This window comes from Trachypithecus francoisi, unplaced genomic scaffold (assembly GCF_009764315.1).
Source record: "Trachypithecus francoisi isolate TF-2019V2 unplaced genomic scaffold, Tfra_2.0 Lachesis_group13, whole genome shotgun sequence".
Classification (NCBI taxonomy): domain Eukaryota; kingdom Metazoa; phylum Chordata; class Mammalia; order Primates; family Cercopithecidae; genus Trachypithecus; species Trachypithecus francoisi.
The window spans coordinates 92,398,036-92,423,106 of NW_022681458.1; the positions used below are offsets into that span (position 1 = coordinate 92,398,036).

The 25,071-nt window shown below is 38.9% G+C and overlaps 1 long non-coding RNA gene across 1 annotated transcript; it reads left to right on the forward strand.

The window, feature by feature from the left end:
- The first annotated feature begins 2,386 nt into the window (after positions 1-2,386).
- On the forward strand, positions 2,387-22,056 carry LOC117095403. Its single transcript, XR_004441960.1, has 6 exons — positions 2,387-2,445; positions 3,402-3,431; positions 3,598-3,673; positions 4,112-4,668; positions 17,917-18,919; positions 21,240-22,056. It is a non-coding gene; the product is annotated as an uncharacterized LOC117095403 (long non-coding RNA).
- Positions 22,057-25,071: the final 3,015 nt, after the last annotated feature.

Below are 25,071 nucleotides of genomic sequence, written 5' to 3' on the forward strand. Positions count from 1 at the left end.
ATTTGATATAAGCTTTGAACATACCTCTTAAAACTATACTTATATTTCCCCTTCAGTGATAAAATACAGATCAGACTGATAGATCAACTTAACCCATAACTCTTCTCCCTAACCACCATACACAGATTGACTTAAATTACTTGGATACATGATATTTTTTCTCAGTGGATTATAGAGACCCTATGGTGTGACCATTCAGGCATTATCTTGAAAAAATTCTCAGTCCTGACCCCACCCCATCCTATTCTGTTACCCTGGAAAATAGTCATTAATACCTCTGCTGCCATATGGGATAAAAATGGTTAATTTCTAAATTGTCTGATGTAGGTAGTTACCTTTTTGGCTGTCTTTCACTCTTTTTAAATTGTATGCCCCCAAAGCTAGAATTGATACGCTTCAAAGTGAATGGGGAGAAACTGACCCCAAAATTTCTGATTTCCAAGCAGTCAGAGGTGGTTCAAGAGTGTTAGGACCTGGATGGGGGAGCTAAATGAACAGGACTGATTGACTGATTCGTGATTATTCATTGATTTATGCAACAATGTATTTATCGAACCAGCTTCAGATGAGATAAAATTGTCCTTTGTCAGGGGCCTGAGATTTCTTCCAACATGGAAACACTGCATTCCACTGACACATTAGGAACACTCTATTGGCTGGGCATGCCTGATACAAAGCCATGAAGAGGAGCAAAAATGGAAGGGAACCAATATTAATTAACCCCCAGTTGTGTCAGGTGCATCATCCTATTTAATCCTCACTGCTATGAATCCTATAATTAAACCTCTTTTCGATGGGAGGAAACCAAGATTCAGAGAGTTGATGCTACTTGCTCAGGGTCCAGATAGAAAGAAACAACTGATCGTTGATTATTTGACAATGCTAATAACTAACATTGGCTCACCCAGTGTCTCAACTGCCTAATTAAGTGGGTCCAGGGATGTGATGTGAGCACCAAAAGCATCTCCCCACTCCCATCTTCCCCTCAATTGTATGAGATCTCACATCGCAGGGAACACCTCTTTTGCTGTGTCCATTGCTTCTTAAACCCTACCCACCTCCAGACATTGGTCTTTCTGTCAAACAACCCCTGTTTACATGGAGTTTCCCTATCTTTGTCCCACTCTGGGGCCTGCTCAGGTAGAAAGTGATTTACAGAAAGGAATTAACAGCATGTTTTGTGTTTGCATTTTATTTGGTTCTTAGATTCCAGTATATACAATCTATTATTTTCTTGACTTGATTACTTTCTTCCTGAGTTCTTCAAATTCTATTTTTACTTCTCCATCTCCCTTGCTGACTCCTGCCCCCAAGGACCTGCCCTTATCCTCTTTTGTGAGCTACACAATGTTCTCTTCTTAACTAAAGTCACACCTTTATAACTTTCAGTGTCATTTCGACTCAGACGAATCACATATCTATTTCAGACCTCTCTTTTGAGCCCAAGATTTGCATTTCCAACACCCAGTTGGACATCCAAGAGATGTTTGCTCAGGTTTGGACATGTTGATTCTGATGCAGGCCTAATGTCTATGGGAAGACTCACATTCATGTCTGTATTTATTTGTTAATCTCTAAATGGATGCCAAGCTAATGCTTCAAAATCAACAAGCCCAGACTTCTCCTTGCTCCCTGCTTTGATAAATGTTATCACTTAGCCACTCAAACTTAAAACCTAGTTACCTTTCTCTTGCTGTCTTCCATAAACACCCACATGAGTTGGGTCACCAGATTTTGTGGACTTTACTCAATCCTCATACGCTCGCTTTTTATTGATCCTTCTTTAGGATCCTAGTCAATCTTTTCACCTTTTGCTTGACCACTTTCTATATTCTCCCAATTAATCTTCATCCTTGCACATCTTTCTCTGAAAGTTCATTGACACTGACACTAGAGTTATTCTTCAAAATCACAGATCTTATCTTGTTTCTCATTTATCCAAAATGCTCTAATTTAACTCCATTGCCTCCAGAATATCAATACAAATCCATAGTGGGCATTTTAGGCCCCATTTAGAGCCAGACCAGACTAATTCAGCATGCACTGAAGGCTCTGACCTTCCCTCTATGCCTGTGCTCATGCCACACTATTTTGCTTAGAAAGGCCTTCCTTCCTGCTCTGTCACACTCAACCCAAATTCATCTTTGTCTTTCAATGTCCCAATTCTCTCTGATATGGTTTAGCTCTGTGTCCCCACACAAATCTCATCATGAATTGCAGCTCCCATAATTCCCATGTGTTGTTGGAGGGACCCAGTAGAAGATAAGCAAATCAAGGGGTGCTTTTACTCATACTGTTCTCGTGGCAGTAAGTCTCACGAGATCTGATGGTTTAATAAGGGGTTTCCCTTTTCACTTGGCTCTCATTCTTTCTTATCTGCCACCATGTAAGATGTGCCTTTCGCCTTCCACTATGATGGTGAGGCCTCCCCAGCCACATGGAATTGTGAGTCCACTGAGCCTCTTTTTCTCTGTAAATTACCCAGTCTCGGGTTTGTCTTTATCAGCAGTGTGAAGATGGACAAATACACTCCCAGTCAGAGTTTATTGCCCCTTCATCTATTTTCCTACTGCTTAACTGAAATAATATCAACATCTATCTTTCTTTTTTTGAGACAGAGTTTCTTTTTTTTTTTTCACTCTTGTTGCCCAGGCTGGAGTGCAGTGCCATAATCTCAGCTCACTGCAACCTTTGCTTCCCGGATTCAAGTGATTCTCCTGCTTCAGCCTCCCAAGTAGCTGGGATTATAGGCGCATGCTACCACACCCAGCTAATTTTGTATTCCCAAAGTGCTGGGATTACAGGCATAAGCCACCGCGCCTGGCCCAACATCTCTCTTTCTATGTTTGTTTAAGCTTTTTGAGCACAGAGCTTTTCATAATCATTTCTGTAATTATGCTACCCCAAGTAATTCAATACAAGTTGAAATTAACTTCCAAATATCTTACCTCTTAGATTAGAAATCTATCAATAGGACATTTATGTTGAATAATCTTATATTTAAATCATATTATGTCACTAACGTTTTTACTTAGAGACTATGAATTGTAAGCACCATTTTAAAGACAGGAAAATAAAATACAAAGGAGATATTTGGCAGAGATCAGCCAATGAAATTGTGAAAGATTTTAGAGAAGAATTTGGTATTCCTCATCTTTAGTGCTATTTTTGAGACAGGCTAAGATAGAAGCACTAGCCAAATGTTAATTTTAAATTAACTAAAATTAGAGAAAAAAGTAAAACTCAGTTATTTATTCACATTAGAAATATTTTAAGCACTCAATAGCCCCATATGGCTAGTGACTACTGGTATTGAATAGTGTTGGTGCAAACATTTTCATCATCACATAAACAATGCTTTTTCAACAGCATTGTTCTATTTCCCTTTTTTTCCTTTGTAGCATACACTTGATAATTCATTACCTATTAAGGTAAGATTCTACTCCTTTATTGATGTTTTGTTCTTTAGTTTTATTTGCTCCTGCATTGTGAAATCCAGTGTTTGGGGTGTGTCAGAATGAATAAATATGATTTTCCAAATACCTCTTGTAAACTGACTGACATTCTTCCATGCCTTCGGAATTTCTTTCAATCCAGCTTCTTCTCAGCTGAGGTCATGCAAAAATGACTCACTTGCATATGATACTTTCCTTGAGGAATTAAACCATAAACTGTATCCTTTTGTGTAAATCCCTTACACATCTCAGTTATGAATCTGTATGTCTCTCACTTCATTTATTCTGGCTTAGTTATCAGCATAAGCCTGTAAAAGTCAAATTTTGCTAACAAATGGAAGTAATAGCAAAGAAAGCTAAGGACAATTTATTTCTCTTAGGAGAGGGGAAGCAGAGGTACGAACAACTTTTGTTCCACTACCCTTTTAACTTAAAACACACACACACATACATACACACACACACACACTCTTACTATTTGAAAATGAGGACATTAGAGTCTATAAAAGGGACAGAAGGTCAGAGTACAGTAGTGTGAAGATCTCTTGTCAGTTGTACATTATGAATACAGAATGGGCTGATATAGCCCATTCCTCAGGTCCTGGGTAGTCCAGCCTTCCATATCCCTGGCCCCATTCCTCGTTCACCATTACCAGCTCTCCTTGCATTGTGTATTTCAGGAGAAGATTCCTAGAACCAATATTCATCATCTCTCTTTTCAGTGATGGACAACTCTCCGCTGTGCCAAATATGCTAATTTTAACCACCCACTCCCAAACTCACACATCCTTGTTCAACAAGCCAGTTAAGGGCAGTGAATGAATCTACGATGCTGAAGAGCCCCATGGGAATCTTCTCACTGGACACTGGCTAGAATGCAATTGCATTAGACTTTCACAATTGCTTTGTTTCAAAGCAAGGAAGGAGAAATCAAAGGCAATTCACCACCTTTCTATATCCAAGATGAAAACACAGCACTCTTCTAAACTTTGGAAGTATAACTCAGTAGGTTAGTACTTCAGATCTAGCCTGAGGCAAAATTATGATTTTTCCAAAAGATTTTCTTTTTTTAGCATTCTTTTCCTTACACACAGGCCTTTGATCAAGCTACAGTTTTGAACTGATTACAGCTTTTGAAGCCTCAGAAGATTTAAAGACCCATATTGTTAACAATGGTGTTTTAGGTGTGTGGGGTATTACTCAGAGGAGTTGGGTAAGTGCAAAATTCTGAAATTTACACAAGGTTTGCAGCTGCCTCCTCCACTAGACATGAGTGTACCCTGCTATGGTGGGTCTCAAATGAAGACAAATCCTAAAGATAAAAATAATTAATTTAGCTTTGAGATCAGAGTCTAACAGCTGTGGAAAGAATTTCGTATTTCCCTCCAGAAAGGAAAGAATTACAGTCTGCTCAGTTCCAACCGAGCCTTTCAATGACATATGGAACAACTAAGTTCTTTTTTCCACAGAGAACAGCTTTCATTAATCAAGTTTCTCAACTTCTATAGAAGAAAGGCTGAGATATAACTTAAACAAGTGGTTAAACAAAAAATATGGTGTAGTTTTTATTTGGTTAATCAATGATTTAATAGCTTAAACTGAACTTTTAGGACTTCATTTATTTTCAGTTTTCTTCATCAACAGAATTAGATCTAATTGGCTACACAAAATTGCTCATTAAAAAGATTGATCAACAAAAGGAAAAAAAATGAGGGAAAGTCAATTAAAATGCCAGTATAAAGACAGAGCTATTGATACTGGGAAGCTCCAGGAAGCGTATATATTATGCAGAGATTTTTTTTTTCTAAAGCTACCTTTTAAAAGGTGGTATTGATCTTGTTTTGGACAAAAGCAAATATATTTTCCCCAGGATCACCCTATGTTTTCTAAAGTTATCAGATTTATTTCTTTAAATCTTCTTTCTTTGGTCCGTTAACATAGTCTATCTGGGTAACTCATAAACAATACACAAAACTGTGTCTCTCTACTGAGACCAGGCTAATGCTTCCCTACATTAGCTTTATTCTCTTTGCTCTTCCTTGTTTGTGACTTTCCTCATCCTTTCATATTTAGAGCTTAATATAAAAAAGCAAAAATATTAAAAATATGGCAGAGGATTGAGGATGGGGAAGAATATTATCTAAATCTCAGCAAAAAGGTACATGGGCCATGCATTTTTATTATCCCCATGTCTTGTCAGTATTGCATAGTCAATTTAGGGCGTCATTTTTTCAAGCACAATTTTATTAGACAAGACACTCTGTATCTCTGCAGAGTTTGGACACAGGGAAGGTGATCACACTATGGTGCTGAAGAAAACTATGTATCAGGTGATTTTGCTCTGGATTCATATATTTGATACCCAAATTGACATCCTTGAAGCTCTGGGTATTTTCTGAACAGAACATACTAGAAGCTAAATGCCTAGTGGGAAGTACCTTGACAACCAACTAAAGAATTGACATTGGGAGCATACAGTTTGGAGCATTAAGTGATTGAGAACAGGAGATAAGCATTCAGACTTGAGAGTCCATTTTCCTTTTAAGCTGCATAGACTCCAATAATAATAGATCAAGTTTACCTTTTTACACTTTTGGCATCTGTCTTAATCTACAGGATATAAATGCCCCAGACAATGCATACTTAAAATTGACTTTATACAGAATTTGGAGAGGGAGAGTAGTGATTGTGCAACCAGATTACAGAGGCCAGCCACATTCCAGCAAATTCACATTTACTCAGCATCTGGGATAGTTTAAAGCTTACAGAAATGGGAATGAATGTTGACAAAGGTAGAATAGTATATATTAAGTTCAAACATAATACAAACAAACCATATAACCAATGACATTTTCCGTGAAGAGAAGCTTTTAACGGGAATAGTGAGAGGCCAGGCCGCACAACCCTTTGGGTGTCTAGACATTTGGATGGAAGGAAACTAACCAAATTGTTCCAAATCCTTCTCTTTTGCACTGATTGAATCTGGCTGCAATGACTCAGCCTGTGTCTAAAACAGAACAACTCAGTCTTCCCCTTCTTCTTTCTCTACTATTTCATGTTTCAGAGTTGATAGTTTGGGTCAAGGAAGCTACAGACAGCATATGAGTCTATGTATAAAAACCAGAAACAGTTCAATGATCTTGAACCTTGGCTAAGTGTTTCCTTCATTTACAGACACTCTGCCTTTCCTGAGTTATCAACCTTTAGGTGCTCAAACTAGACACATCTATAATGGACATGGCTGACCTCCACCAGGGAGGCCCTGCAGTCCTTAACACTGAGTACACTTGAAGGCAGGGGCTTCTCTCAACTCTTTTTCATTCTTTTTTTTTTTGAGACAGTCTCGCTCTATTGCCAGGTTGGAGTGCAGTGGCGTGATCTTGACTCACTGCAACCTCCATCCCACCAGGTTTCAAGCGACTCTCCTGCCTCAGCCTCCCAAGTAGCTGGGACTACAGGCATGCGCCACCACACCCAGTTAATTTTTGTAGTTTTAGAAGAGACGGGTTTCACCATCTCTTGACCAGGATGGTCTTGATCTCTTGACCTCGTGATCCGCCTGCCTCAACCTCCCAAAGTGCTAGGAGTATAGGAGTGAGCCCCCACGTCCAGCCTCTCTTGACTCTTAAATATTTGTTGACTTCTCTGTAGGATTCCAAAACTAACTTCTAGTTTAAAAAAAAAAAAAAGATGCAGGATACCTTTAGCTTTTTTTCCTTCTTACCAGGTATTTGGACAGTTGCTGCTAATTGACTTGGTTGAAGATGTCCATTCTTGAAGTACTTTATGGCCATGTTTCTAGGGTCATCTTTATCTAAGGGTCAAGGATTAAATTGGGATCTTGAGAAGGAAAGTGAGTATTGACATATACGCACACATTACAAAGGAAGCAAAAGAGCCTACTATCATTTGATTAAATAAAAATAGGCTGGGCATGGTGGCTCACGCCTGTAATCCCAGCACTTTGGGAGGCTCAGGCGGGCACATCACGAGGTCAGAAGATGGAGACCATCCTGGTTAACATGGTGAAACCCCATCTCTACTAAAAAATACAAAAAATTAGCCAGGCATGGTGGCGGGCGCCTGTGGTCCCAGCTGCTTGGGAGTCTGAGGCAGGAGAATGGCATGAACCCGGGAGGCAGAGCTTGCAGTGAGCAGAGATGGTGCCACTGCACTCTAGCCTGGGCGACAGAGCAAGACTCTGTCTCAAAAAAAAAAAAAAATAGATGAGATTTTAAAAGTGATGGTATTTTAAAATCTACCCACTACAAACAGGAATTGCAAGACTTTCAAGTCAGTGTCTACTGAGTGGAGAGAAAGGTAAACATTTAAGAAGAGAAAAACTGTCACACTTAAGTCAGACTATCTTATATCTAGAAAGTTTTTTTCCTCTTTCGACAAGGGACTTTTTGTAAGAAAGTAGTTACTTCCTACATTTAACTCTGAAAGATAGGGATGTTCCCCAAACACGCAATTTACTGTATTCAAACATGGATGATGTTAAATTCTTCCAAATCACTGCTTGCATTAGTTAATTATGCTCAATTGAATGATGTCATCAGTGCAGATAGCCAGAGAAAAACCATTAAGACCAAATACTATTTAAGAGTCTATATTCACTGAAGCATCTGAATTCTTAAAAGGGATGCTTGGCTAACCTCTGGAAGCACAGAGTAGTCCTCATCCTCCACCTGCAGAGTTAGCCTGCCTGGGACCAAAGCCTGGCTCCACCACCATAATACTGTGGAACTGTTTTTGTCAGGGTTCTCCAGAGAAACAGAAACAATAGGATTTAGAGAAAAAGAGAGAGTGCCAAAGAGATTTATGTTAAGATATTGGCTCACGTGATTGTGGAGGCTTGATGAGTCCAAAATCTGATGGAAAAGGATGCAGGCTGGCAACTCAGGAGAGAACTGCAGTTGGAGTTCATAGGCAGTTTGCTGGCAGAGTTCCCTCTTACTTGGGGATGGCAGTCTTTTGTGCTATTGAGGCTTCCTTCCAATTGACTGGCCGAGGCTCACCCACATTATGGGAGCAATCTGTTTTACTCAAAGTCCACCGATTTAAATATAAATCTCATCCAAAAACACCCCCATGGAAACATCCAGAATGTTTGACCAAATATCTGGGCATTGTAGCCCAGCCAAGCTGGCATAGAAGATAAACCATCACAATGACCTTGGGCAGGCTACTTAACCTTCTTGTGCTTCACTGTGCTCGTCTATAAAGGGAGATTGTTTAAAGTACACATACTTCATCAGATGATTGTGAGGATTAAGCAGGTTCATTTCTAAGTGGAGTGCTTAGAACAGTGTATGGCTCATAGTAGGCACTTTATTGCAGAACACTGGAACAGAAGGGAACTTTCAAGATATCAAGTACATTCTGAGATTCAGAGTGGTGAAACGACTTCCCCAAATTGCAGAGTTAGTTGTTATTAGGGATGAGATTACAATTATAATGCCCCAAACACCAGTCCAACCACTATTGTACAAAGTTTTACTGCTGCTTCCCTTGATGTCGGTAGACGCAACAACAGTGTATCAGATGAAATGTATTATCACTGGAATTTAGAATCCATTCATTTTTGAGATGTTATTAAAACAAGTTCTTGGTAATCATTATTGCAGAAATGTATGCTTGATATTTATATCTACAGATTGTTGAAAAAATACCTCTCTTGTCCACTGCATGATTTATTGACACTGGGATTCCGTTATCCTTCTGCTGTTTCACATGAGACATTGTATTCCCTTGGGACAGACTGAACTAATACACCTGGTGCTTCCACAGACCCCACCCTCTAAAGTTCAGTGAGAGTCAAGGTACAACTAATTGAAAATACTTGCCTAGTTTGAGTTGTTGGGTTTTTTTTCTTTCTTTAAGGCTTAGATCTGCATTCCATCCCAGCCTGCTGAGAAGAGCTCTCTCTTTTGCAAAGCCTTTTCTTCCTTCCTATGTGAAATGCTACTCAGTCTGAGATTCTAGATCAGTGTTTCTCAAAGTGAGTTCTACCAAGATTATTTGGATTATAATTACCTGCAGAGTTTGATAAAAATATAAGTAATTGGCCAGCACTACAGAATCACCGAATTTGAATTTCTTGAGGGGAGATTTGGGAAAAGACACTTTTTATAAGGTCCTCGTTTGATCCTTACGCCATAGGAGCTTGAGAATCACTGCCCTCGATTACCTTGATCTTGCTAATAAACACTGCTTCGTGGAATTTCAAAGCTTTAATAATGTCAACTAAAGTTTGTAGGTGGATCAATCTCCACTTAATTATGTTGCATTATACATTCCTTCTAGCTGAAAACAGTTTAGTTCTTCTGCATTAATGAAGTGTAGCTGTGCTTGCACAGTATTTCCTGATTTGAACTGCAAGCCTGGTGATTATTGTTAGCTGTGCCTTATAGAAGCTCCAGGATAGGTATCACGTGTTTTAATGCTGACTGTTATCATTCACGATTTATTACATTAAGTGCCAAATTTTTAATCACCAAGTGTAAAAGTTTCCATTTTCAAAGCACATTAAATCCCAATGATATTCTTGACTGAAGTCATTCACACCCTTAAGAAACGGTTTAGTAAGTGTATTTGAAGGGCCAGTTGGTAACAGGTAGAAAGATACATGTGTAGGCCGGGCGTGGTGGCTCACGCCTGTAATCCCAGCACTCTGGGAGGCCTAGGCAGGCAGATCATGAGGTCAGGAGATCGAGACCATCCTGGCTAACACAGTGGAACCCCATCTCTACTAAAAATACAAAAAAAAAAAAAAAAATTAGCCGGGTGTGGTGGCAGGCACCTGTAGTGCCAACTACTCAGGAGGCTGAGGCAGGAGAATGATGTGAGCCCGGGAGGCAGAGCTTGCAGTGAGCCCAGATGGCGCCACTGCACTCCAGCCTGGGTGACAGAGCGAGACTCTGTCTCAAAAAAAAAAAAAAAAAAAAGAAGAAGATACAGATACATGTGTAGATGTTGGTACTGATGATATAAACTTCCACTGAGGAAAGAAGTCCTTGCAACCTCAAGGTGAAAATACCCACTGGAATTGATTCTTGACTCCTGCCTGACCAATTATCATTGACAATACTAAGGTCAAGAACAATGTAACATTCAGTGAGTGTTCACTACATTGAGGGATCTATATGCATTATATTATTTAATCCTCCAACAACACAATAAATTATATAATTTTATTTATCTCCATTTTTCAAAGAGGAACTGGGGCTTGGAGAGGTCATGGCTCTTGCCCGTAGTCAAACAGCCTGCCAGGAAAAGAGTGAGGATTTGAACACAGGTTGATCCTACCTCAAAGCCCTTGTTTTAACCTTGTCTTTCAGTAGACCAGCTTCCTGTTTCTGTTCTGTTCTGACATTATTCATAAAGTGAGACAGCAGACAAAAAGAAAATGGGATTTGGCCTTTGAGAACAGTGTCAGCACATCTTGAACATGCTGCCACTCCAAAATTAGAACCATACCATTTTTGTTTTACTGCAGAGGGCGCTGCCTGGGACCCAGCTGAGCTGAGCTGAGGTTTGGAATAGCTCAATTACTAGTTAAATATGGACTCTGTGCAAGTCATTTATTTCTGTGGACTCCACTGATCATATGTAAATCAAAGGGGCTAAAATCACATGCCTTCAAGCTTCCGGTATTTTACAAATACTGTGATTTTTGTATATTTTCACAGAACTTTAGAACTAGCAGGGATGATCTGGTCAGGAATCATTTGGCCATAAGGAAAAGAGATCCACCCAAGCTTGCTTAAGTAAAGGAAGTTTATGGTAAGGAAAGTGGCTTATCTCATAGAAACCAAGCTAAGGGATACAGCCAGGCTTCACCGGAAAGAAAAGCCATCATTTGTCTTCTGTTTTCCTTTTTTCTTTAAGGGGATAAGGGATGTTCATTTCTGTGTGTTGTTATTTTGTTTCTCTCCAACTCTGAAGATTGGTTTTCTTTCCTCATCTGCTTATGGCCAGTCAGAGCTGCCCAACTGGCAGCACTCAACGCTGCTTCACTTCAGTCTCTGGGAATGAATTCCAAATTTTAAGACAAGAGAATCTAACTGGTTGAGTATGGGTTCCATGTCTAACATTAATTATTCAAGCCAAAGAGATGGGATGGGATTGTTTGGTATTTGGTACTGTTCTTTCAAGAAATGATTTTAGTAATTTATGCAGAGATTATACAACCTTTGTGAGAAATTGAGAATGAATGTCTAATGGATAGGATAGACATGGTTTGCACTAGGAAAAGCAACAGCGTTTTTTTACTCTCTCTTATCCTATTTCTGTATCTTTGATCCTATTTTATTCTCATTCTTTCTCAGTGCCTTCATCTTACCTTTCATCCTGGTCTTTTCTGATCTCCCTGGTTCCTTTCCTTCCTCTACTCATGAAATTTCTCATTTCTTTGAGGTGCTGCAGTTAGGTCTTTGAGGTAGTAGCAAAACCAATCAGATGAAGTAATTTCTGCCTCGAGTTAAAATAAATGTTCATTTTTCACTGAGTGATTATTATGTGCCAAATCTAGTGCTAAGCCATTCACATATACTATTTTATTTATTCCTCACTGTAAACTCACAAAGTAAACATTAACTTATTTTTCCATCTGAGAAACTCAAGGTTCTGTGAAGTTAAGTAGTTTGTACAAGCTCACACAGCTAGTAAATGAAACTGTGGGATTTAAATTCAGCATCCAGAGCCTGAACCACTGTATGCTATGGCTGCTATCATCATGATATGTTATCCAAGCACGTGAAGCAGTGGGCTTATCCTGACTCACAAGAGTCAAGTGTTACATTTGCAGGAATTTTGAGAGCTGATTATTAAACGTGACCATTATGAAAATTTAAATTATACAAACTTAACAATGAAATTACATTTATTTTTAAAAAGTAATACTTAAAACACATCACTAATTATGTTACTATATTTGACCACTATATATGCATTTGAGTTTATTTCTATCACATCTGTATGATAGAAATACTGCACCTCTTCCAACATCTAGAGTATTTACACCACAGAAATTGACAACTGCCCATCTAAATGCAATTAAACATTTTAAAAAATGAATAAGTAGACAGCCATAGAGGCACACAAAGTCCATCTAAAGGCTAAATAGGACTGTGAGTCACCAGTTTGACCTCTGGTTTTTTTGTTTTGTTTTTTGAGATGGAATCTCGCTCTGTCACCCAGGCTGGAGTGTGGTAGCATGATCTTGGCTCACTGCAACCTCCGCCTCCCAAGTTCAAGAGATTCTCCTGCCTTAGCCTCCCAAGTAGCTGGGACTACAGGCGTGTACCACCACACCTGGCTAATTTTTTGTATTTTTAGTAGAGATAGGGTTTCACTGTGTTAGCCAGGATGGTCTTGATCTACTGACCTCGTGATCCACCTGCCTCGGCCTCCCAAAGTGCTGGGATTACAAGCGTGAGCCACCGTGCCTGGCCCTTGACCTCTGTTTTAAAGAAATGCATCTACTTCTTTTCTGCCCTGCTTTTTCCCCTTTGTAGGGACATGGATGCAGCTGGAAATCATCATTCTTAGCAAACTATCACAAGAACAGAAAACCAAACACCGCATGTTCTCACTCATAGGTGGGAACTGAACAATGAGATCACTTGGACTCGGGAAGGGGAACATCACACACCAGGGCCTATCATGGGGAGGGGGGAGGGAGGAGGGATTGCATTGGGAGTTATACCTGATGTAAATGACGAGTTGATGGGTGCTGACGAGTTGATGGGTGCAGCACACCAACATGGCACAAGTATACATATGTAACAAGCCTGCACATTATGCACATGTACCCTAGAACTTAAAGTATAATAATAAAAAAAAATTAAAAAAAAATACATACATAAATAATGAAACCATTCTAAGGAAAAATAAAAAATTACATTCAACAATTTCCAAAAAAAAAAAAAAAAGAAATGCATCTACAATGAATGAATCTCAAGCACTCATGTCAGAGCACTCTTTTAAGTGTGGGCATCAGAGACAACTACACATCTGGTCAATCATGACTGCCTCAGGAACCACTCGTTGTCCAGACAAAAAAAAAAAAGGAGTTAAGTTAGTGCCAGCCAAAGGTTGTCTGTTGCCTAAGCTGAGGACTTTTTGAGGCCTGGCTAAGGTTTCCTGTCCTGCACAGCCAGGTATTTGCATTGGCAGATGTGGCATCACCACAGTCTCTGCAAAGAGCTGGCTGGACTTCTTGACTAAAGCAGCAGTGAGCAAGAAAGAGCTGACCCAGAGATTACATTTTTTCTTACCCACAGCAGTGTACTTTTTATGCAGACTGCCTTTGCATCTGTTTTAGACTTTATTTATTCATTAGTTCTTATTTCTAGGTCAATGAGAAGCCAAAGAGAAGAGGGTCTTGCAGCTGGAGGAGATAAATATGTGATGGGGTGTGTGGGTGGTCATTTAATGTTTCTTTCTGGGCTGAAATGATGTCGGTTTCTTATGTTGTCTGTGGAAGTAGCAATTATCCTTTTCTCTTTGACTGGAGTAGTTATTTTTGGTAAAAGCTATTAAGTCTTTTGAGTAAGAACATTTTGGGTACCCTGTGGTTGGTTGTCTATGTTTAGATCACTTGATCTGTGACCTTGGACAAATCTCCCAGCCTTTCCATTTCTCTCTTGTTAAGTTGAAAATGATAGAGTGACTTGTCAATAACTAGACAATTTAAAAAAGGTTTTAAAGGATTTTTTAACTTGTAGAATATTTCAATTCAATTATGATTTAATATTATTTCAATTTGTAACTCCTAGAATGTTATTTTAAGTCACATTTTAGCAGAGAAAAAAACTTATTTATTTATTTACTTAAACAGTTACCCCAGTTGCCACTAATTCATTTTGTGCTTTGGATACCATATCATATCCATAATGTATTCAAATTTTGAATGCAGGAACGATACCCTTAGTTTCCTAAAAGTTTCTATGGTCTGATTGCCTCAGTCCAAATTATGGTATATTGTTTCAAGTTGTGAACCTTTGGATTGTTTCTCTTCTGGGTAGCTCTAAAAAGCCTCTTCACTTCTACCTTGCTATTTGAGTGTAAGGAGCAAAGAAAATTTAATGAATACTGTATATATAAATACATATATATTCTGTAAAATATCGCTGTGCTTTGCTATGAGGAAGACCCTGCTTTGCTATGAGGAAGACCCTACAGGAATTGTAAACAATGTCCCTGGAGTCAACTATAGCAGTTTAGATGAGAAAGATAATTATCACCCGAAAAGCAGTGTATAATCAAAGTCAAGTAATGATATAGACTACAAATATAAATGAGAATAATCTCTCTTCACTATCCACTTAATCAATACTCTGAAAGACATTCAGCTCTTCATTCACCCCATCAAACACGCTGACCTTTGTCATAGCATACTGTCTGCTCAGAGCTAGCATGCACCCCTCTGCTAGGGCCACTTGAACAGTGTGCAGCCCAAGTGTGTTCTTTCCAAACTGTCAGTGGCACTTGTTATTAAAATCATGTAACATAAATCAATGAAATATCATACAGAAAGTAAGGTATGAGATTTTTTGTATGAAAACTAAATTGATTGCATTATGAAGACTTTTAAATATGAATGGCTAAAAACAATTACTAATGAATTGAATATTGCAAGAAAACTTTCTTAAAATTTGGGGCAGAAATCAGAAAAGTGTATAGGAAGACTTCACACTCACAATACTTGGAAGGTTCTCGCTCTATTTTAAATAAACCAAGACTGGGAATCATGGAGGATGCATTATGGATGAATTGTATGCAAGAGAGATGCTGTAGGATTGTTATTAGCAGACTCTTAATCACAGGAAAATATGCCCCTGAATCAAAAGCTTAATGAAATAACACATGTGCAGTTTTAAACATTTTAAAACAAAGTATTTATAAAGCATATGTATCATTGTTAGGATTTATTCTCTGATCTTTTTTTTTTTCTCTTTTTTCTTTGGCTGCTGTTGTAGCTGATTGGCAAATCAACTACTAGTGTTGCTTTCATCAAATTAGAGAACTTCTACTATATTGAGGATTTGGTAAAAGATGAAATCAGTTTTGTTTAATAGTTGGGAATTTGACTGTAAAATGATTGTTGTGATTTTCTCACCATAGAAGAACAAAGCAAAATTTTTTTTTTTTTTTTTTTTTTTGAGATGGAATCTCACTCTTGTTGCCCAGGCTGGAGTACAGTGTCATGATCTCAGCTCACTGCAACCTCTGCCTCACAGGTTCAAGCGATTCTCCTGCTTCAGCCTCCCGAGTAGCTGGGATTACGGGCGCACACCACCATACCCGGCTAATTTTTGTATTTTTGGTAGAGATGGCGTTTCACCATGTTGGCCAGACTGGTCTTGAATTCCTGACCTCAGGTGATCCACCCGCCTTGGCCTCCCAAAGTGCTGGGATTACAGGCGTGAGCCACCAAGCCTGGCCCAAAGCAACATTCTTAATTAAGAATAAACACACAAATGGCAAGACAATGCAAACTTCAGAACAGGTGAGGTAAAAATCCATGCATAAGAGTAAAGAAAAGGGAAGAAAAGGCCCAGAAGAAGCTTTTGGAAAGATCTGGGAAGAGCTTAGGGATCTGATTATAAGTAGTAGGCAGTATTGAGCCACTAACTAATTTTGATCAGAACAGTGAAATTATGAAAGCAATACTTTGAGGGAATTCTTCTGATAACAGTGTGCAGAATGAGATGAATCTTTAATGGCAAATATGTGTTTAAGGATTGTGCAAACTCAGATTACTGGTAATGCTGATCTGGAGCACTACCATGAGAAGTATGAGGCTGAGGCTATTCTCTGTAAAACGTGCTGTTTCCTACTAGTGATGCCTGACATGAGCAAGGGAAAGGAGGTTGCAGCGCATCTATGCCTGATATTTGTAGGTCTCTGATCAGATTAAGGGTAAAGATAGTAGAAGCGTTTATGCCACCACAATAGCACAAGAGATTATAGAAGAAGGTATAAATTTTTTTTTTCCAAATACATACTAATTTGGTTCCATGGATAAAATTATGTCATAAGTAGAATTTTTAATTTGTGTTTTGGAGTCAAGCAAGATTAAGCTTTTCCTTATTATTCACATAAGGGATTCATTAGAATATAATCATAAAGAGCAGCACAGGATTTCAAGATAGAATTTTGCTCAAAATCCAGACCTGCCATTGGCTAGTTAAATAATTTGAGACAAATTTCCTGAACTCTTTAAAAATTTATTAAGTTGCTGTAAAATGGGAACTAAGTTACCTAGCTCATAAGGATCCGACATACTAAGTTTATTGGGTAGTATTAAAGGCAGTTAGCATACTGCCTATCACAAGCATGGTCAATGAAATTCTGCTTAAAAATATTTTACTAATTTTTTTCATTAAGCTTTAAAAATAAAAATCCATAAGATTATTATTCTAATAGTTGGAATTCCCTAGCTTCTGAGACCCCAAATGAAACTGAACTAACTTTAGATAGAAAAATAAGCTAAAATATATTTTTCCAGGTTTTTGGAAAAGAGACACCAACTTTTCTTTTTTCACAAGAAACTAGATATTATGAAATTCCTCCTCTGTCTGAGCCACTGTTTGCCTACTATTTAAAGGCTCTATAAATGAGGGATCATCATGACTTTGAAGCCATGGTCTGAACTGCAGGATGTTGGTATACTCATATACAGACATTTCAATATTTTTTTTTTCTCTTACTTCTATCCTGTGGGCAGTGATTTCTTGGCAATCCACATGCAAACACTGGGCATCCATTCACAGAATTTCTCAGTTTGTTTAGGAGAAGTTGTGATGTTCATTTGCAATAGGGTTTTGGCAAACTCCTGTCAGAATGTCTTTATAAAAAATGACAGAGCACTTAATTTGGCATGGCTCTTTCACGTGTAGGTTTGTATTTCCTCTCTTCTAGTTTCCTTAAAAATATGTAGAAACACACACAAACCCATTCATTAAGCACTTTGAAGCAGCAGTTTGTAATATTTCCAAACAAAACATTACTTTACCAACGTGGTTGAGTGTCTCAAACATCTCTTTTCTGTTGAATTCTACCAACTGACAGTTGAGACAAAAAAGGAAGCCAAAAATGTAGGTTCTGGCTAGTTGTATAGTGTGTTGCTTGTGGTAAAGGAAGATTTGAACCAATTCTAATCCAAGAGAAATATCATGAGTCATCATATTGTTCAGGGTGTGAATATCCTAGAACTGATCTCTTTGCAAAGCCTACTTCTTCCCTATGAACTTTTCTTTTGAAGCAAATGGTAAGCTTTTTTATAATGTAAAAATGATATAGCTTTTTTTTTCTTTTTGAAACCAATGGTACGCTTTTGTTTGTAATGTAAAAGTGATAAAGCTGTGGTATATTAAACACATACTATTTATAACAATGGCTTGAATTATTATAATAATTACCTCTATCATTGTTAATCATTCAAACCCAGCTAATTCTAAGTCTTCAAGTGCTCAAAAAACAACATTAAAAAGTCTGACATTTGAAAAGTATGGAACTGGCTTTAAAAAGGTGTCCATTCATGGCATGAAAATGTGAAGAACTTTCTTTCTTTACAATGTGAGTTCAAGGAAATGCCCAAGAGTGAATGTTGCATCCTAAATGCTCTGCCCCTAGCTTTTCGAAGGACACAGAAATTGCACCCAGCAAAGATGTCCTGTCAAAATGATTTAAAAGAAGAAAAAGAAAGTTGCTAGAGGGGAACTGGTACTGCAGATCAAAAAACAATTTCAAGCAGTCTATTCTGGTGGTCTGTGTTGAGACATGTAACAGCCCAGGCTGCTGTTTTTCCAAGAGGTTAAATTTCAAAAAGAGGAAACAACAGCAAACAGGCTGCCAATTTACTCAACAATGTCACAACTGGCTGGAGCTCTGTTCAAAGTAAAACCGCTGATTTACGAATTCCTAGATTTACTCTTAAATATTAACACTTCTTAGGAAACTTTAGAGCTTACATGTCCCATTTATGACTCCCAGGCAGACACAGCCCTCTCCACAAACACATGGTCCTCATGACAACTCTTCGCCGTGTATTTCAGCCCCACTAAGGGAAGCCACTGTCAACTCAACCTGTGATGCCAAGAAGCACCCAGGTACCAAAGGACACAGACTGGAGTTAACATTATTTGCGTTTCTGTATGGTGTAGTTTGGAGGAGGATGTTTACAACACAATTCCAAAATAATATGCTGTAGCAGACAGAAGTTTCCCTTCTATCAGACACAAAGAACTAGTTAGGGAAGGCAAGCTGGCTAGAGCACGGTTCAGTTTTTCTCCTCTCCTTTCTCCAAGTGGAAAATCTGCTGGCTGGCAGTGGAAACAATAGGGAAACCACCTCAGAATGTTGGAGAAGAGGATGGGGGAGGAGTTGCAGCTCAGGAATCCTTCAAAGAAGATGTGTGGGGAGAGGAAGACAGCACACAGAAACAGGGAGAAGTAAGTGTTAAATAGCCAGTAACTCTAAAAATTGAGAGAGGTGTAAGAGCATTTAAGCATTCTATATCCCAAGCAGTGCTTCCCTCCAGAAAGCAGAAATTTCTCCAGGTTATTCAGCTGGAAGAAAGGTCCAGGATCCAGTCACAGAATAAATTTAAAGTAGGTCTGATAGAGGTTGCAGGACTGCATATATAAATATACTAAATGTATTTTTTAAGAAGAGAAACAACGTACACTCCTTTTAAGAAGGGAAATGCATACTCCTTTAACTAGAAAAGGACTCAAGTTGTCATTCAAAAAAATATGTGTGCAAACAACTAGAAAAACATAAGACACTCCACTAAAAGTTGCATGACTATAAATTGTACTGTATGCATTCATTTTTATATATTTTTGTGTGTGTTATTTCATCTGTATCTATTATCTGTCTATATCTATCTATCTACCTATCTATCTTCATTATCATTATCTGTCTCCCTATTAGTTTACCTAGTTATCCTTGGAAAAGGAACAGCTATAAGAAAAATGTATTAGGGGAAATAATAGTGTTAATCATAACTACATCCGAAGTTTCTATGACATCACAAGGTGTTTTTAAATAAATCTGTTATTCATCAGCTGGGTACCGTGGCTCACACCTGTAATCCCAGCACTTTGGGAGGCTGAGGTGGGTGGATCACGAGGTTTGGAGATTAAGACCATCTTCGCTAACACGGTGAAACCCTGTCTCTACTAAAAATACACACACAAAAAAATTAGCCGAGCGTGGTGATGGGCATCTGTAGTCCCAGCTACTCAGAAGGCTGAGGCAGGAGAATGGTGAGAACCGAGGAGGTGGAGCTTGCAGTGAGCTGAGATCGTGCTACTGCACTCCAGCCTGGGCGACAGAGCGAGACTCTGTCTCAATAAATAAATAAATAAATCTGTTATTCATCTAGAAATGAAAACACACACGATAATAGAGCACACCTTAAACACCTTATTGCTGAGTATGTCTATCTTCTGCAAGTACACAATTTTAGTAGCTAAAATTTATTGAGTGGTTCTTACCTGCCAGCCTCTGTGCAAGGCACTTCACATATATAATGTATTTGATCCTTATAAGAATGTTAATGAGATAGAGCCTATCATTTTCATCATTTTCAGTTGAAGAGACTGAGGCTTAGAGAAACAAGTTGGTGAAGTCCCACTAAGTATAGTCATATTTCAGGGGATAAATGATTTGACTCTAGATTTATCCAAATTTGTTCTATAATTAGTAATGTTGTAAATGGATCCTCGTAGTTTCTAAGAAAGAGGGTCTTAAAGGATTTGGATGAAAAAAAAAATGCATGAAAAAGCCTAGTGGGCTGACGAGTTAATGGACTTTGGAAGCAGATGGCCTGGGTTTGTGTTCTGGCTGTACCATGTTTTAGCTGCATGATCTTAGGCAACTTATTGATATATTGGAAAGTGAGATTATCTTTCATTGTTTAATCTTGCCAAATGAATGTGTAACTTTAGCACTGACTTTACTGACTCCCTTTAGTTCTTTATGTAGGTGATGGTCATAATTAATTTTATAACTATATTTCTTATCCAGAAATAAATAGGGCTAGCAATTTTCTTTTTTTTTTTTTTGGATCTTTCATAACAAGCAGGTAATGTTTTTCAAGTATTATTTTCAAGTTGTCATACCAGGATGACACTGAAAAGTACACAGCAGAAAGACTTACTTGGGTTATTGTTCACAGCTAGATATAATTCATTATTGCTTTTAGGTTACAATAAGGGAAACTCGGAGTTTCAAGAAAACATCTTATGAAAGATGGTTTAAATTTTAAATAATATTTACCAGGCATAATAAAAGCCTAATAACCCTGTAACTAAGCTTTGGGTTACTTCTTATATGATTCACTTTAATCAAATGTGTAACCTCATGTATCATTTTTTTAAAGAATTTCCAATCCCAGCACTTTGGGAGGCTGAGGCGGGTAGATTATGAGGTCAAGAGATCGAGAGCATCCTGGCCAACATGGTGAAACTCCGTCTCTACTAAAAATACAAAAATTAGCTGGTAGTGGTGGCGTGCACCTGTAGTCCCAGTTATTCGGGAGACTAAAGCAGGAGAATCACTTGAACCTGGGAGGCAGAGATTGCAGTGAGCCAAGATTATGCCACTGCACTCCAGTCTGGCAACAGAGCGAGACTCCGTCTTGAAAAAAAAAAAGGAATTTCCACTCTCATTTTGTTTGTTCCATAAAAACACTCAGAAAATGTTACTAGAAATACCTCTTTATACTGAAAAGATTAATTTCAGATATCTTTTTATTTACCACAGCTTCAGAGTATGAACCTTACCAACATGTAAAAATGTGTCATGTTAGTCTTTTCAACATCAACAACCATGTTAAAAGATGGAGCACTGGAAGCTGCATTTTAAACAAATGCCCCAGGTAATGCATACTGAAAATGCAATCCTGATGCCTTAGGTGGTGGGATTATTGTTGTTTGGAGAATGCTCCTGTAAATTTCTTTTGCAGTCTTCTCCCCTCACTTTCCATGCTTAAGGAGTCTAAGTCCCACTGCCCCTGCTAATTGTCCCTGGTTAATTAGAATAGAGAATGACCTCTGAACCAACATGGGCCCACGAGCCCCACTGGTGAACTGTCATTCAGACCCAAATTGTCATTCAGTCTCCCTGAGCATTGAGAAACAACAGAAAGCAAGTATGTTCTTTGATTAAAGATTAATTTTCTAGCCCCAGAGTTGGAACTAAAATATGTAGATAAGATAGTGGCAAGAGACAGACAAATGCCTAGGGAGATAAGGGAGGAGGGTTCCTGGAGAACCTCTGACCTACCCAGGTCAGTGTGCACCAGGGTTTTGCCTTAACATGCCCATGGTGAAAAATTTCATCCCTTAACACATGCAGTGTACAGTGGCTCAGACTAAGGGCCTGCAGGCACATTGAAAAGACAGGGCAGAGCCACCAAAAATTTGCTCCTTATGCAGGTGAAGAGCCTGGCTTCTTCAGCTTGTGTGTGGTGGCCTTCAATTTGTGAGGTGGTATTCAATTTGTGAGGTGGAAACCTGTGTCCAGGACCCCTCTCTTTGCTGACAGCTTTCCTTTTGCTTAATAAATTCCACCCTCCTCACCTGTCAATGTGTCCACATGCCTAATTTTTCCTGGTTGTGAGACAAGAACCCGGATTTAGCTGAACTAAGGAGCAAAAATTCCTGCATCAGATCTACAGATAGATAGACATAGATCCAGATATAGATACAGATACAGGTGTAGACTCAGATGTAGATACAAATACAGATAAAGGTATTTTTACAGAGAACACATCTATGTAGTATAAGTAAAACAAAAAGTTAACACCACTCCCCATGCCCCTAAACCAAGTGTGTAAAAAGAGGAGACTAGCTTAAGAGAAATAAAATCTTTTGGCTTCTTATTTCCCAGGCAGATTATAGTGTATGCCAAAAATGGATGGAATATTTAGACTCAATTTAGATTGCCTGTCTTACATTTAAGGCAGATGGGTTTCAACTACTGCAGCAGATAGTTGGTAACCTAAGGCAGAAAGCTTTGTTACAAGGTGGCAGATGGAAGGACAGAGGTACAAACTCCCACAAATGACTCTCCCAGAGTCACTTAAAATACTCCAGGACAGGCCGGGCGCGGTGGCTCAAGCCTGTAATCCCAGCACTTTGGGAGGCCGAGATGGGCGGATCACGAGGTCAGGAGATCGAGACCATCCTGGCTAACACGGTGAAACCCCGTCTCTACTAAAAATACAAAAAACTAGCTGGGCGATGTGGCGGGCACCTGTAGTCCCAGCTACTCCGGAGGCTGAGGCAGGAGAATGGCGTGAACCCGGGAGACGGAGCTTGCAGTGAGCTGAGATCTGGCCACTGAACTCCAGTCCGGGCGACAGAGCGAGACTCCGTCTCAAAAAAAAAAAAAAAAAAAAAATACTCCAGGACAGGGATGATCATATTTGGACCATTTGCCAAGAAAAACTGAGAACAGATTCCATAAAGAAAAAATTAAACCGACATGAGTAGAGAAATGTGTCCTGCCCTTGGTTTGTATGAGATACCACTGATTCCTCCTAATAAATCCCTTACCTTTGATTTTTCTTGATATCACATGTGTAGTTTTCTGTTCTTTGTAATGAAATAATTCCTAACCAAGATAGCCACAATAGGCAAACAATTAGAACTCCTAATCAAGATAGCCACAACAGGCAAACAATTAGAACTATTAGAGCATGAATTTACAGGGTACCTTGGCTATTTGTTTCATTGATGTCTGAAATTCTGTATTAGGGTTTTATTTTTTTCATGTCATTTTAAATTTCACGTCATTCTTTCGGTTTCCACTCATTCAAATATAAATATCTCTGAGAATAAAAATTACTCCTGAGTCCATACATTGTGTATACCCTCAGAATTATATCAGAAATTTTTCTTGTGAACACTTTTTGGTAGGGGAAAAAAGCATCTGGTGTGGTAGGAGGGGTGGAAGTGATGCTACTGTCCTTGCTGCCAACTTCCTCTACAGTGACTAGTGACTGCCCCTGCCACCATGGTCTTCCTAAAGGTGGGGGTCTTCCTTCCTAAGGGATGATTCAGAGAGCCCCTTGTTACTGTGTTCTACCTGGCAGGATCTGAGTTAGGCATTTCAGATGTATTAAGGCAGGAATTTCTCACAATAACCCTATGATGTTGGCATTATTATTAATGTTCTACAGATAAAGACTTAAGAGACTTAGAGGATCAGAATGGTAAAGAAACTAGCTCAGAAAGAGCTGAATTGGAACCCAGGTCTGTCTGCCTGACTCAAAGTCTTTGGTTTTTTGTTTTGTTTTGTTTTTTGTTTTTTGTTTGTTTGTTTTTTTGAGATGGAGTCTTGCTCTGTCACCCAGGCTGCAAGATCGCAGTGGTGCGATCTTGGCTTACTACAACCTCCACCTCCCAGGTTCAAATGATTCTCCTGCCTCAGCATCCTGGGTAGCTGGGATTACGGGCATGCACCACCACGCCAGGCTAATTTTTGTATTTTTAGTAGAGACGGGGTTTCACCATGTTGGTCAGGCTGGTCTCCAACCTCTGACCTTGTGATCCACCCGCCTCGGCCTCCCAAAGTGCTAGGATTACAGGCATGAGCCACCACGCCCAGCCAAAGTCTGTGTTTTTAACCATGGTTATAACAAAAGAGGAGACGTGAGTAAACAGGGGACATAAGTAAAAAAGGAAAGTTTTTGGCCAGGTGCGGTGGCTCAACCCTGTAATCCCAGCACTTTGGGAGGCCGAGACGGGCGGATCACGAGGTCAGGAGATCGAGACCATCCTGGCTAACATGGTGAAACCCCGTCTCTACTAAAAACTACAAAAAACTAGCCGGGCGAGGTGCCGGCGCCTGTAGTCCCAGCTACTCCGGAGGCTGAGGCAGGAGAATGGCGTGAACCCGGGAGGTGGAGCTTGCAGTGAGCTGAGATCCGGCCACAGCACTCCAGCCTGGGTGACAGAGCGAGACTCCGTCTCAAAAAAAAAAAAAAAAAAAAAGGAAAGTTTTGAATGTCTATGACATTTCTACAATTTAACTTTTTGCCCCAGAATCTCGTTAATAGAAAATGAATATTTTTTAACATTTATAACCTAACAAAATACACTATGTTAACTGTGAAAATTGATCATGTTATTACATGTAGATATGTACACCACCACATTTTCCTAACTTTATCATTCTCTAGTTCCAGTTTCCAGTAACTCTCTGTAAATAATCGCAATAAGGAGGTAGTTTTGAAGGATTTTTGATCACAAGAATGTTCATGCTTGCAGTGTATAGGTAATTACTAAAATGAATAAGATGGACATGATCAAAAACTGCTTAAGAAGGATAAAACTTCTTTAAAATGTTAGATATGTGTAATTTATTACTTTTAAAATATCAACAAACTGTACCACAATTTTAACTGAAAGATGCTATATTTTTAGACACTTTGCAGAGGGGTAGCCATCAAGGGCAAAAACTCCAGTTGAAGACCCTTTGCCCTGTATAGGGGGACGTTTCTGTAAGGTTACAATTGGAATATTTATCTTGCTTCGTACGTATAGGTTATATGCTACTTTAACTTACCTTTCAACACGGTGATTAAATG